This window comes from Pseudophryne corroboree, chromosome 2 (assembly GCF_028390025.1).
Source record: "Pseudophryne corroboree isolate aPseCor3 chromosome 2, aPseCor3.hap2, whole genome shotgun sequence".
NCBI classification, from domain to species: Eukaryota; Metazoa; Chordata; class Amphibia; order Anura; family Myobatrachidae; genus Pseudophryne; species Pseudophryne corroboree.
The window spans coordinates 793,255,437-793,270,891 of record NC_086445.1 but is presented as its reverse complement, the minus strand read 5'-3'; positions in this window follow the sequence as shown (position 1 = coordinate 793,270,891).

The following is a 15,455-nucleotide window of genomic DNA, read 5'->3' as shown; positions in this document are numbered from 1 at the left end:
TAGATAGGGTTCCATGCACCCTGGACAAATGCGTGTATGATCTATCAGTTTGATTTAACAAACACCACGGATCACTGAGTTGTAAAATTTCCTTAAGCTCCTGAATGTATTTCCAGATCGGGGAAGACAAGGTAGAAGGGCGGGAGGACTTATCTTTTAAGGGGTCGTCGACCGCATTAAAATCACCACCTATTATCAGTGGGTAATTAATTCTACTTACTAAAATCTGAGTGAGATGGTGTAGGAAAGCACCTGTGTTCACATTGGGAGCATATAAGTTCACCAAGGTGTATTTCGAACCCTCTATCTCTATATCCAATATTAAATATCTCCCCTCTGAATCCAAAAGCATATTTAATATCTCATAACTTAAGTTCCTGTGTAATAAAATCGCCACCCCTCTGGATTTAGTGGAGTGAGATGATTACAGATGGGGCTCTCAAGATAGAATTGTCTCCTTCCCTCCAGTGAGTTTCTTGTAAAAAAGTAATGGTCGGGTGATATCTGCGGATGTGGGTGAGAACCTTTTTCCTCTTAATTGGGGTATTTAATCCCCCTACGTTACAGGAGAACACTGAGACATATGGCGCCCCTCCAGAAGTACTACCCATGGCTCCAGCTATATGTCTATCAGCCATCTGGAAATGAAAAAGTGGTAAGGCAATGGAGTCTTATATCTAAAGCTGCATGGAAATGGCACCGGCGTAACAGTATCCTCAGGTGTCCAGATCTCCAACCTCCCCACGCTCCATGGGACTTACATTTAGGCCAGTGACATCCAATACAGTTCCAATTATTGAGAATGACAAAGCGAAGCAACACAAATATTTTAGCAACAAGAAATAAACGATGGTCATCAATATGACCCACTCGTTGTGATGGAGGGATCCCACCTGTATCAGCGAGAGCGCTCCAAGCCAACGCAAAAAACACATAAACAATATCAATAGCAACAACAGTAGTAATTTCAACATATAACAATGTACCTGGAGACCCGAAGGGTCTAGTATCTTGCAGTACGATAATCACCCTATGTGGGTATTCAGCATTAAAACAATTCTGCCCCTTAAGTCTGCTATAAAATACTAACATAGAATACAACTCCTGTGGAAGTAGGGAGGCGATGGCTCGCAGGCAAATCCATATTATCGCAGATTAATCATCTGTCCCATAACCAACCGTTCAGTAAAACTATTGCCCACAGACCATCACCCCCGCCCCACCAGCCAGTCAGCGTCTCACAGGGACACAGCTAAACAGAAGTTTACACCAGGGCGCTCAAATCTAATTTAAATAAGAAGATATAGGACACTCAGGATCCATCGAGGATAAAAATGCAATCCCCTCCAGAGCTAGCAGAGGATCGTGCTGGTGAAGGTGGAGCCACAGAAGAGAAATGGTTTTTAGCCAAGAATGGGTCAGTAAATATTGTGGGCCTGCCGTTCACCATAACCCTCAACTAGTAGTGCAAATCTAATGTTTTTATCCACCAGAAGTTGACAAACCCCAGAAAAGGCTTTTCTCTTCTGTGACACCATCACAGAAAAGTCCTGGAATATCAAAATACGGTTACCATCTACTGTTAAAGTGGAACCATTCCGATAAGTCTGCAATAGCTTTTCTTTATCCCAGAAGTCTTGAAATTTTGCAATGGTCGGCCATCCCTGTCCCTGTGAACAGTACCCATCCTATGAACTCTCTCTACTTGTAGTGGCGTGTCTGAATCTGCAAACCCTAGCGCCTTAGGGATCAACACACTTACTAAATTTTGCAGTTGATTATCTGTTACCATCTCAGGGATACCCACAAAACGTAGGTTACTACGCATTTCTGTTCTCCAGGTATCGACCTCTTCAATTAAAGATTGGATTGTCTGGGATTTAGCCACCAACTCCTGCTGTAATGCGTGGACCGAGTCCTCCGCATCACTAGTCCGCTGTTCCAGCGTATCCAAACCTGCAGTATTAGAGTCTATTTTAGCTAGGGATGAATCGAGCCGTGCATGTAAGTCTTCACATTTTTTCCATAAGTGGCATTAACATGGAGATGATCTCCTTAGCATGTTCAGTCGGTGACGACATGCCAATACCCCTGGAACTAGTGTGAGTGACAGTATCATCTACCCTCGATAACGGGGAAGAGGGATTTTTGGCAGCTGTTTTTTTTATCCCTTTTTCTGGGTAGATTTATTACTATTAGAAGGCATAATGGAATCTGATGAACTAGGCCTTTTCCAAAAATCTGTCCATACCAGGATGGACCTATATCAGCAGGTCTGACTTGTAATCCCGAACCCCCCCCACTACCTAAGAGATATACGTTTTGCAAAGAGGTAGTCCTAAGCAAAGTCCTACACTACAACCCTTCAGGCACAACAATTAAATCATATTACCGATGGTGCATTTCAAAGTTACAACACTACTGCAAGCAGCAATATACTAATAATAATCAATGCACAATGAGCCTTGTGGAATCTAAGAGCACTATATTTCCCAGAATTCTAGTAGCACAAAATAAAAAATAAAAATAAAAAAAGTACATATACTGCCCAAAACAGAAATTCAAAAAGTGTAATGCAACAGACTATCAGTAGAGTGTGAAATAAAAGTCTTGACTTCCCAGGCGACTGGAATAGGTCCCTGGAGACGACTGGAACAGTTACACACAAATATTCGGGGAATGGCACTCCCAAGAATGGGAAACGTTTAAAAGTCCCAGGTATGGTCGTAAGCCAGCCACAGTAAAGAAAGTGGCTGGCTTACGCAGGGATAAGCAGTGTGTCCTTGTAAAGAAGGCGTGGGGGGCAAGTAGTAGTAATGGAGAGCGGAGAAATTGTGCCCACAGGAAAGTCAAATCCAGGGGTGTCCCAACTGTGAATAGGATGGGGATATGAAAAGGGGCAGACAATATGTTAAAACGATAAAGGAAGTTAGGGGGAGAAGAGATGTTATTCCCAGCCAGGGCGTTACCAAAGCTCCAACAGGGGGAAACTAGTTGCAACAGCACTGTCTCCAGGAGTGATACACTGCAGCCCTGTGCTTCCATATACAGTGATCTTTGCTCACCGCTGAAATGAGGTGAAATACAGGCTCGTTATGGAAAAAGTCAATGGAGGGGGGGCCAGAATGTTCTGTGTCCCACACTATAAGGCCTACACATAGCAAGTTAGATTTGTCATGTATGAGTCAGCCTCCTCACCACGTAGCGGCAGCAGTAGTGTTTCCCCCATCTTCCATCACCCCAAGACAGCCGGGAGGGATGATTAATATGATACCTGCCTCAATGTGCTGCTCCCTGGCAACAGTGGAACGTCCCCCGTCCACCGCCACTGCAACCTGACCGGGAGATAGCTTGAAAAATCAGCTGATGCAGTCGGCAGGTCCCAGGCGCCTCTTGAGTATGGTTTCCATCTCCAAGACCGTGCCGTGGCTCCCAGGGACACTGACTCCCGCATCCACGTCGTCATCAGAGATAGGCAGGAATGAGGGGCTGAGCAGAAGCAGTGTAGATCCCCAAGCGATTTCAAGGGGCATGCTGGTCCCCTCCTCGGCATCTCAGCAGGTTGCACTTTCCAGAAGGGCTAAGACTCCAGGCAGCCTCGCGTGAGGAGAGCCGGACAGCCACGTCCCGGCACCACAGAGCCACCACACACCGATGTGGAGGGTCCTCCGCCAGGCAGCAATAGCAGGTAAGGACTCGCTCGAGACACCAGGCGCATGAGCTTTCACCGCCAACGGTCCACCAGCCAGCAAGCACTCTATGACAGCTTCGGCTTCGTAGTAGGAGGTATTGCAATCTAAGCGAAGGCAGAGTACTTTTAGCCTTCGTAATGGTTTCGCGCCTGTCATGCAGGCCGTCTCTGCTGACGGCCGGATTCCGGGGATATCGGTCACATTCCACCACAAGGAATATATCCCCAGATAGCCTGAATGTTTAAAAGCGCAGGCAGACAATTATGATCCCTTCAGGCCAAATAATTTGGGGGATGGATGAAGATTCTCTCCGTGTGGTGAGGAGCCATGTTAAAAAGCAGCCACACTCGTTGGCCAGCACACCGGAAGTCCTCTGTACTTATTCTTAATCTTCACCTACTGGTCATGTGACCTTAACATAAATATAAATCTCTTAAGGGCGGAAGGAGGGCATCACCCAATGTAACTTCCGCCCTCTTAACCATCGCAACTCCCTGTTTAAAAATCTCCAGCAGCGGAAGCGGTCATATATATCGAACTTCTGCTCTCGTTACTATGGAGATATTTGAGGGCGGAAGTAACTCCTATTGAAGCCCATCATCCAAAACTTGTGATTGGACTCACATTTAAGGTTGTATTCATGGAACAGGACACACCAGACAACTTACATTATAATATTGACGTGGAATCCTCAAATACTAAGGGGTGACTATTTCATGCCATTGTTTCATGCTTTTTAATTCACGTTTTTTGAGGCTATACATATAATTTTAATATATGTCTAAACTTTTTTAACTGATTTTATATGACAACAGTCATTCAGAAGTTAATACATTACCCTATATTAATAAATATTATTTGAGCTCAATTTCACTTCATCTGTATTTTGAAATTCTTTCCTCAAAGAAGCGCAGTGTTTTCTTTGTTCTGCCGGTATTTTAAGTTGGATAATGAAGGGTATGTGTAACTGTCAATAATTTCTATTTTCCTCCTACTCTCGATAATCACACTCCAAGTCTGCTGCAGCCGCATTGCACTAAGCTGCCCTTATCTTTGTCCAGTCACTTACCTTATGTGAATAGCTTTACCGGTGATATTGCCTACTGCTGGTGACCTGAGTGTTGCCAGAGGTCTGGAAGAGTATGAGATGGGGCAGCAGTAGCAAAGTCCTGTTAAAGACAGTTGCTACCATTATGACATCACAGCATGACCTCACAGATAGACACACAAACAGACCAGTACATTTTCTATAAAATTTTCGTGATTGGGGCCCTGGCCCCGCAAGGGGTAGTTGTTTTCACTTGAAACCCCACCATTATTTTAATTTGGATATGGATGGGTATGTGTACCAAGTTTAGTCCAGATCCATCAAGGCATGCATTAGCCTAACAAGTAAAAACATTTGACTATACATATAGTCATACATACTTTGACTTTATATATACATATATATATATATATATATATATATATATATATATATACATATATATACACACTAGCTGTTCTACCCGTTCTTCGCACAGGATTTTCGGATTTTCACGGTTGTAAATATAATAAGTGTTAAAAATTTGATAAATCTATAGAGATATAAAGTTGAGACGTCTTCATGTAAGTAAATATTAAACCATGGTTCTTTGCGTTACCCGAGAAGAACCCGTAGCAGATATCGTAAAAAGTGACAGGACCATTTTTGAAGTTTATAAAATCCTACACACTGGAGGTGCAGTTAAAATTTTGATCTGACTGTCCATTTGGCCGTTATCATACACACAACGCAAGCAGTAATGATGTCATTATGTCAACCCCTTTTCATCCCCTTAGGGGAGGTTTATTAAAATTCTAATTACGTAGTTTTGGAGTTTTCCTATTTCTCACCTAAAGAATATTTTTATTAAATTTCAGCTTTCTAACATATCAGGAAGTAATAGAATTAGTGATTGTCAGTGAGTGAGGGCTTTTGCATCTATATATATATATATATATATATATATATATACACTGCTCAAAAAGATAAAGGGAACACTTAAACAACACAATGTAACTCCAAGTCAATCACACTTCTGTGAAATCAAACTGTCCACTTACGAAGCAACACTGATTGACAATCAATTTCACATGCTGTTTTGCAAATGGAATAGACAACAGGTGGAAATTATAGGCAATTAGCAAGACACCCCCAATAAAGGAGTTGTTCTGCAGGTGGTGACCACAGACCACTTCTCAGCTCCTATGCTTTCTGGCTGATGTTTTGGTCACTTTTGAAAGCTGGCGGTGCTTTCACTCTAGTGGTAGCATGAGACGGAGTCTACAACCCACACAAGTGGCTCAGGTAGTGCAGCTCATCCAGGATGGCACATCAATGCGAGCTGTGGCAAGAAGGTTTGCTGTGTCTGTCAGCGTAGTGTCCAGAGCATGGAGGCGCTATCAGGAGACAGGCCAGTACATCAGGAGACGTGGAGGAGGCCGCAGGAGGGCAACAACCCAGCAGCAGGACTGCTACCTCAGCCTTTGTGCAAGGAGGAACAGAAGGAGCACTGCCAGAGCCCTGCAAAATGACCTCCAGCAAGCCACAAATGTGCATGTGTCTACTCAAACGATCAGAAACAGACTCCATGAGGGTGGTATGAGAGCCCGACGTCCACAGGTGGGGGTTGTGCTTACAGCCCAACACCGTGCAGGACGTTTGGCATTTGCCAGAGAACACCAAGATTGGCAAATTCGCCACTGGCGCCCTGTGCTCTTCACAGATGAAAGCAGGTTCTCACTGAGCACATGTGACAGACGTGACAGAGTCTGGAGACGCCAAGGAGAACGTTCTGCTGCCTGCAACATCCTCCAGCATGACCGGTTTGGCAGTGGGTCAGTAATGGTGTGGGGTGGCATCTCTTTGGGAGGCCGCACAGCCCTCCATGTGCCAGCCAGAGGTAGCCTGACTGCCATTAGGTACCGAGATGAGATCCTCAGACCTCTTGTGAGACCATGTGCTGGTGCGGTTGGCCCTGGGTTCCTCCTAATGCAAGACAATGCTAGACCTCATGTGGCTGGAGTGTGTCAGCAGTTCCTGCAAGACAAAGGCATTGATGCTATGGACTGGTCCGCCCATTCCCCAGACCTGAATCCAATTGAGCACATCTGGGACATAATTTCTCGCTCCATCCACCAACGCCACCACAGACTGTCCAGGAGTTGGCGGATGCTTTAGTCCAGGTCTGGGAGGAGATCCCTCAGGAGACCATCCGCCACCTCATCAGGAGCATGCCTAGGCATTTTAGGGAGGTCATACAGGCACGTGGAGGCCACACACACTACTGAGCCTCATTTTGACTTGTTTTAAGGACATTACATCAAAGTTGGATCAGCCTGTTGTGTGTTTTTCCACTTTCATTTTGAGTGTGACTCCAAATCCAGACCTCCATGGGTTAATAAATTTGATTTCCATTGATAATTTTTGTGTGATTTTGTTGTCAGCACATTCAACTATGTAAAGAACAAAGTATTTAATAAGAATATTTAATTCATTCAGATCTAGGATGTGTTATTTTAGTGTTCCCTTTATTTTTTTGAGCAGTGTATATATATATACATACCTCCCAACATGACCTTCTCCAGGAGGGCACAATGCTCCGCTCCTGGACTTCCCTCTTAATGTATGATTGCCATCAACTGTGCTGAAACACCTTTCTTATCCAGTAACCTGTTCTACACAGGTGCCGGCAATCATACATTAAGAGGAAATTCCAGAAGCAGAGCATTGTGTCCCACCTGGAGAGGGTAATGTTGGGAGGTATGTATATATATATATATATATATATATGTAATTAAATATGGATTTGATCACTAACCAGTTTTCTCTCACCGTACTGTAATCAGTGTGAGTATTTTTATTCTCTATTAAACTTGTTCTATTTAAAAAGAAATACTGCACCATACCTCCCAACATGACCCTCTCCAGGAGGGACACAATGCTCTGCTTCTGGACTTTTCTCTTGATTTATGATTGCCGGCACCTGTGTTGAACAGGTGAATGGATAAGAAAGGTGTTACAGCACAGGTGATGGCAATCATAAATTAAGAGGTAAGTCCAGGAGCAGAGCATTATGTCCCTCCTGGAGAGGGTCATGTTGGGAGGTATGCTGCACTGTTGTGCGCCTCCTGGTTTTTAGGATTCTTATATATTTTTTTATTTACACATATACACACATATATATTGTGGAAAACAGTAATAAATGATGCCCAAACATGTCTTACAGTTCCTCCACTAGTGCATTCCACACTGTCTAGTCTGTGCTCCTGCACCTGATTACCTAATCAAGCAGCTGTGGGCTGCAGCTGGGGACTGGCTAGCTACTGTATGTCTGCTCTGTTTAGTAGTCAGTGCCAGATCAAGTCTACTTCTATGATTGCGCTACAGGTTACCATTCCTGCATTGTTGTTCTCTTTGTGTCTGCTGCTTCTTGATCCTGGATTCCTGCTACCTGTTTCCCTTGTGCCTTTTGTGTTTTTCAATATTTAGTATCCACTTATACAGTTCATTTCAACAAGTGTGCATCCAGTATGGTACCATCCGGTCCATCCTGCATAACTTCTTTGTCAAAGCGCTGCTGTCAGTGTCCAGTCAGTATACCCTCTGTATGCATCCAGTCCTGTTCCATATGGTCCAGTCAGCATACTCTGTACCTGTGTGCAAGCTTCGCTGTGTGCATCCAGTCTGGTTCCATCTGGTCCAGTCTGAGCACCTTCTACCTATGTTCAAGAATTGCCTGTGCTTATCAGCAATCAAAACTGTGTTGATTTCCAGTGACTGATTATCTGTATATTACAAGCTTTTCTGAGTATATACTCCAAATGCTGGGACTCTCTCCTTTTGGTGGACACTGACAGCTTGTTTCTACTATGCCCAGAACCAGACATATCAGCCTTCCAGCAGCTGGTCCCTACTCCAGCTCCACACGCCTGGTATGCAGTTTTATATTTTCATTGGTGGATTGCTCTGGCTCCTGAACTCTAATCCCCAAGTCACCAGTACCTCCTGAAAGGTGGGACTCTCTAGTTTTTTTTATACCATTCAAAGCTAAGAAATCTATTTTCAGGAACTTGGGATATGTGCAGTCAAGCAAGTTGCCCTCCCACCAGAAAATTATGAATATTAATCCAACTCCACTATCCACCACTCCCCTATGTATTATTAAACACCCCCTACCACCCTGCAAGTCATGTACCAGGGCCCCTTCATTCAGCCCAATGCCCACTTTCAGCCCAATGCCCACTTTTACAGTTTAGTGTTCTCCCTTTGACCCCATCTGTGCAGTAAAGTAGTAATTAGCAGAAATTACTGCTCCAGGTCCTACATGCTGAGCGGAAGATAGAACACCCCCTACCGCCCGCCGGACATCAAAGCTGCCGCTGGAGGATGGTTAGGGGCCCAGTGCATTTCTGTGCCCAGGGGCCCACACTGCTGTTAAGATGGCCCTGCATTAGCCCTGTGGACACTGCAGCTATAGAATATGTGATTGGCTGGATTGGTGCTAGAGGGGTTGGCCAAATAGGCATATAAATAGCAGCAGCCATTTTAGCCATGTGAACACTGCTGCTCTGTGATTAGTGAGGCTGGTTTATACCTTCCAAGCGTTCCACATTGCTACCGTGCTACCTGCTTTGTTTGGCGTGTTTCAACAAAGTGCTATACCCTATTCTGTGATGGATTCCTACAGGTATCAACTTCTGTTAGCCTATGGCTATCTGAAGCTGGAACGTGACAGGGAACTGAAATGGAAGAGGGTGAGGTCTGTTTGGAGCAAGGAGTGGCTGTTGAAGAGGAGGACATTCTCTCACATGTCGCTCCTGACCGAGATTAGGGAGAACAACCCCGAGGACTATCGCAACTACCTGCGAATGGATGATGCTACCTGTCAGGAGATGCTGGGCCTTGTGACTCCCTACATCGAGAGGCAGGACACCAGGATGCGGAGGGTCATCCCTGCTGAGGAGAGGCTGACTGCTACTCTGAGGTTCCTGGCTACAGGGTGGTCGTTGGAGGACCTGAAGTTCGGGACCCTCATCTTCCCCCAGGATTTGGATCGGATAATCACTGACACCTGCAAGGCCATTGTGAAGGTGCTGCAGGACCAGTATTTAAAGGTAAATAAAATACACACCACACCTGTTTAGTTACTTTTAAACTGTTTATAGAAAAAAAGGTTGTTGTTTTTTTTTTTTAACCAACTGTGCAAATGTATGCAATTATTTGCCAACATGGCACATAGAACTTTATGCAATTAGTTGCCAACATGGCACATAAAAATGGAAAAAACAGCATATCACAATTTTGGTATATATATATATATATATATATATATATATATATATATATATATATATATATATATATAAATGAAACAATTAAAAGGAATAAATAATAGTTTACTTTATTTTTCATTCCCAATAAATGTTGGGCGGTACTTTCACTCCTAAAATGGAGGGCTACATGATGTTTTGGGAACAGATTGGATTGGGAGAATACATACATGCTGTAAAGTGCAGAATGAATGGGCCCGGCCCCATTATTATGCACCTACAGCATGCGTGTATCCTCCCCCAAAAATCTGGGCCCAAAACACCATATAGCATATACCACACCATATTTATTGGGAATTATAAAATGCCTACAAATCTTCAAACTGGGGCATGTCCTCCTCTGCCTCCAGATTAGCAGAGATTATGGCTGAGGAGCAGGTGGGTGGGGGATTAGGCTGTGGTTGGGTGGGCGGAATGATATGGGGTTGGGTGGGCGGAATAGGATGGGATTGGGTGGGAGGAAGAGTGAGAGGACACCGGTCAAATAGTACGACATCATCATGTAGTTTGGATTTTCAGGCTTTGTTCAGCATCTTCAAACTGAGACGCTGAATCTAACCGGGGGTAGGTTTCGCATTGCAGATGCCATAAATTCCCCAAATTTGGAGTAGTGTTTGGTTGGGGGTGGAATGGGGCTTGGGCAAGTCTTGACTTTATTTCCTCAAAAATGAGGTCTTCACCCTCCTGGGTGGTGTTTTTTTTTTTTTTGGCTTCTCTTCCGGGGGCATGGTGGAGTAGCTGGTGATGCTGAGGTATCAGGGGTAGCGGATGTTTCAGGGGTAGGAACTTGGGGCTGGGATTCCTCTGTATCCTGGATGATGCTGAGGTCTGGGGTGGCGGGAATCGCCACACTTTCACTCTGTGTAGTGGATAAAAAAAAAAAATACACTGTTGAAATACATGTTTTAATTTTTTATTTCTATTTTTTTTATAGCCCCCTGCAAGTACATCAGAATGGCAAGCCGTGGCAGAGGAGTTTGCCACCACCTGGCAATTCCCTAACTGTGGGAGAAGCGATAGATGGCAAGCACGTCCACATCAACCCTCCTGCTAACAGCGGATCATTTTATTTTAATCATAACGGGTATTTCAGCATCGTGCTGATGGCAGTGGTGAATGCCAACTATGGAATTATCTTTATTGACGTTGGCAAAAACGGATGTGCATCAGACGGTGGCTCGCTGAAGAATACCACCTTCTACGAGCAACTCATCACAAACACCCTGAACTTGCCATCTAGGGAACAAACCCAGCACAGCCTCAATTTTGTTTTCGTGGCTGATGAGGCATTCGCACTCCACGAGAACATTATGAAGCCGTACCCCCAAAGGCATCTGACAAGGGAGTAGCGCATCTACAATTATAGGCTATCTCGGGCGCGACGAATTGTAGAGAACACTTTTAGCATCCTGTCTAGCCGCTTCCGCATATTCCTAATGGCTATCAATTTGCAGGTGGAGAAGATAGATTAGGTGGAGACTGCGTGCTGTGTCCTGCATAACTATTTGTGCAGCAAAACCACCGAGCATTGGACACTGCCCAGAGAAGCACCAGGAGACCCAGACCCTGAACACCCAGGCAAGAATTCACCATTTCCCTCTGTGGAACCACCTCCACTCCATTTTAGGGTGAGTCTACAGGCAAAACAGGTCAGCGACGAGTACCTGGCATATTTTAACAGGGTAGGTGCAGTCGATTGGCAAGAGGCCCACATTTAATTAGTGTACTGTGTTGGACTGATGGTGAAACTTGAAAAAACGTAAAAACGTATTCAAAAAAATATACTTACATATGCCGACAGAGCTAGGTCACTGTCTTGAGGCTCTGGTGTGGCAGTCCAAGGGAGGTAGGTGAAACCTGTCCGGGTAGCCTCCTGGTCCAGGACAAACTCCAGCATGGGGTAGTACCAGAGCGAGGTCTTGTAAATCTGGGAAGAACCTGCTCCAGACCTTTTAGACTGTTCCATTTTTTTGTGTTCTTTGAGGAACACCGTACGCAGGTTCTGGATCTTTTTCTTGACCCATTATTTGTCAGCATTGGACACAAAGGGCCTGCAGTACTCCACTAGCTCCTCCAAGGCCGCATTCCATCGCACTTTATCAGAATAGCCGTTGGCTTTGATCTTCCATAAACACTCCAATCCACGGTACATTTCTAGTAGGCCGGTGATGAAGTCAATGTCTGAATCTAGAGACATATCTATAATGGGAAAAAAAGTGGCACACAAACTGTTATATTTTGTGTTTTACATATGGTTTTACTTAAGGTATATGGTTAAATGGTTATATGTTTAAATGTTTATATGGTTAAATGGTTTTTTGGTTAAATGGTGTTTAAATTTGTATAATATGTTTTTTAAATAAAAAATGTTTTTGAAAATACTTTCATTATACAAACATCAATGGTACAGCATTGGGGTACAGTGGCGGTGAAAACACATGGCCATTTGGGGGTTAAAATCACTTTGGGCACACAGAAACACAAGGTGCAGCATTGGGGTACAGTGGCGGTGAAAACACATGGCCATTTGGGGGTTAAAATCACTTTGGGCACACAGTAACACATGGTACAGCATTGGGGTACAGTGGCGGTGAAAACAGATGGCTTTAGGGGGTAAAAATTACTTTGGGCACACAGAAATAAATAAAATGAACAATAATTTATAATACATTGGTGGTCAGTGTGATTACATTGGTGGACAGTGTGAAAGGTGGACAGTGATTGGTGGTCAGTGTGGAAATACATACTTGGGTGAAGAAAATATCCGATTTGATTGGATTTATCTGATGAGCTCTCCTGCTGCGTCGCTGCTGTTGCTGCCACTGATGGGAGTGTCCTGAGAATGCCAGTCAAACTTCCTACGATATATTGCAGGCGATATATCGCAGGCACAAAAAAACACACCTTTTTCCATACGATTCCAGGCGATCACGATATATCACGAGTGCAGCACTAGCGACCTAGGGGATCCGATCCGACCCTCATGGGAATGCGCATCGGATCGGAAACACCTCCAAAATGCCCGATTTCACCCGATATATCGGCCCGAATGCTGAAATTGGGCGTTATCGTTCTAGTGTATGGGGCCCTTTAGTCTCGTTCATAGAGTCTAATTCGGACCTGATCGTAGATGTGCTAAATTTAGCATATCTACGATCAGTCACACAGACATCCGGGGTGACGCCCAGCACAAGGCTAGTCTGCCCCGCATGTCAGGGCCAACTCCCCCGCACAAGCACAAAAGCATTGCACAGCGGCGATGCTTTTGTACTTGACAAATAGCTCCCTACCTGTGCAGCTCCTGCGTTCTGGCTGGGAGCTACTTGATGCTATGAGAGTCGCAGCGGCTGCGTGTGACGTCACGCGCCCGCCCCCCGCACGGTCCGCGCCCCTAAAACGGCGGCTAAGCGCCACCGGCCCGCCCCCTTCCACCCAGCTCACGCCTCTGCCTGTCAATCAGGCAGAGGCGATCACAGGGCTGAGACGGTCGTGGCTTTCTGGCATGCGCCGGCGTATGCGCAGTTCAGACCTGATCGGCTGCTGTGCGAAAACGTACAGCACTGATCAGATCTGAATTAGACCCATAGTCTGTGGCAAACTACCCTTTTTACCATTATATATACTGTATATATAATGTTTGATCTGGCGATCGGTTACCCCCACAGGGTATATTACCTTGCTCCGATGCCCTCCCTTACACGGGGCATCACATGTTATTTGATGCACATTTTGCACATTTTTTTATAAGTAACGTTTTTTTAGATTTGACACAATGTTTTTATATGTTTTATTACGGTATATCCTAATATGATGCTGGATTTGTTTAATTTTATACCAGGTGTGAGTTCAGTATGCAATCCATTTATATGCTTCTGGGTTTGTGATGGAGAGCCGCTACCCGAAGTAGGGGTGCAATATCTGAGGTGACTTGCTATGGTGAGTGCTGAACTTTCTGTTTGTATATATTTGGGTTGGTGGCCATGGGCTGTATGCACCCCACCCTATGAGTGGTGAGTGCAGATATTGCACCCCGCTTCTGGGGTGGCGAGTGCTGTGGTTTTCTAGATTTGTTTGTGTATATATATATATATATATATGTGAAGAAGTCTCATCAGACGAAACGCGTTGGGTGACCTGTACCTACCTCACTCTAAAGATAAGGACACTTTTAATCGCTCTTTTTTATTTGGTGCTTTTAGATCAGTTGTGTATTTTATTGTCCCAATTTTTATGTATCTCCTTTATGTTTGCATTATATGTCAATAAATATCTTTTATATATTTTAACATACTGGCAAAATTTTATACCTTTTACGGACACATAGGTCGCTACTCACCCTCATCCCCCCCATTTTTCTCACATTGTTTTTAGGGTTTTACCACCCCTATATTCTTTGAGGGTAACAGCAGACGCCCCGTTAGTCGCATAGGGGAGTGTCATAGTGAATAGCCTTTGTGAAACAACATATCTGTTTTATAGCACATGTGGCGCAATACTAATCCATACATCTGCATATATATATATATATATATATATATATACAAGCAGTGGTAGCCTCCATTTCCTTGTCAGAAGTAAATTACGCAGAGATGTAGTAGCAATATTTTTTTGGGGCTTGATTTTTAATTCTTATAAATAGTTCTAGAAACAGAAAGAAATCAGTTAAATAGTTTCAGGAATGAATATAGTATATGCCTGGGAAGAGTATGGTGACTACTATAAATCTGGTACATACTGTAGATTTGCTTGTACTGACACCTTTTTCATAGAACAAATGCACTGATATACTGTAAATACATGAAAATGATTCAACTATAATTGAACAATTATTTATAAACAAGACAAAAACTAAAACAATTATGTGCCAAGTGAGAGAAAACCCATCCTACACTTTTGCCGCAATTCCGGCATGACACCTGAAGATGACTGCTTATATTTGTATTACAGATGGCAGGAGCTGTGCTATAGATCAGTGGATCTAAAACATGATCCTCAGGACCCCAACACAGTTCCCGTTTTCCAGGTCACCCGGCAGGTGCACAGGTGTACCCAAAACTCACTGACACATTTTAAATGCGAATGCAGTTAAGTTCCCGACAGTCAGGGTCCCGGTGGTCGAAATCCCGACAACAGTCAAAACACCGGCGGTCGAAATCCCGAACACTGCCTAGTATTCCCACTAGGGTGGTGGTCCATGTCACCACCCGAGGGGGAAAATAATAACCCATAGCATGGTGAGCGCAGCAAGCCCGCGAGGGGACATGCTGCGTTCATTGTCGGGATTTTGACTGTCAGGGTTCCAGCGTCTGTATTTCGACCACCAGGATCCCGAATGATGGGAAATCATACTGAATCCTTTTAAAAGATCCACAGGTGGAGCTAATTATTTCACTTGCAATTATGTAA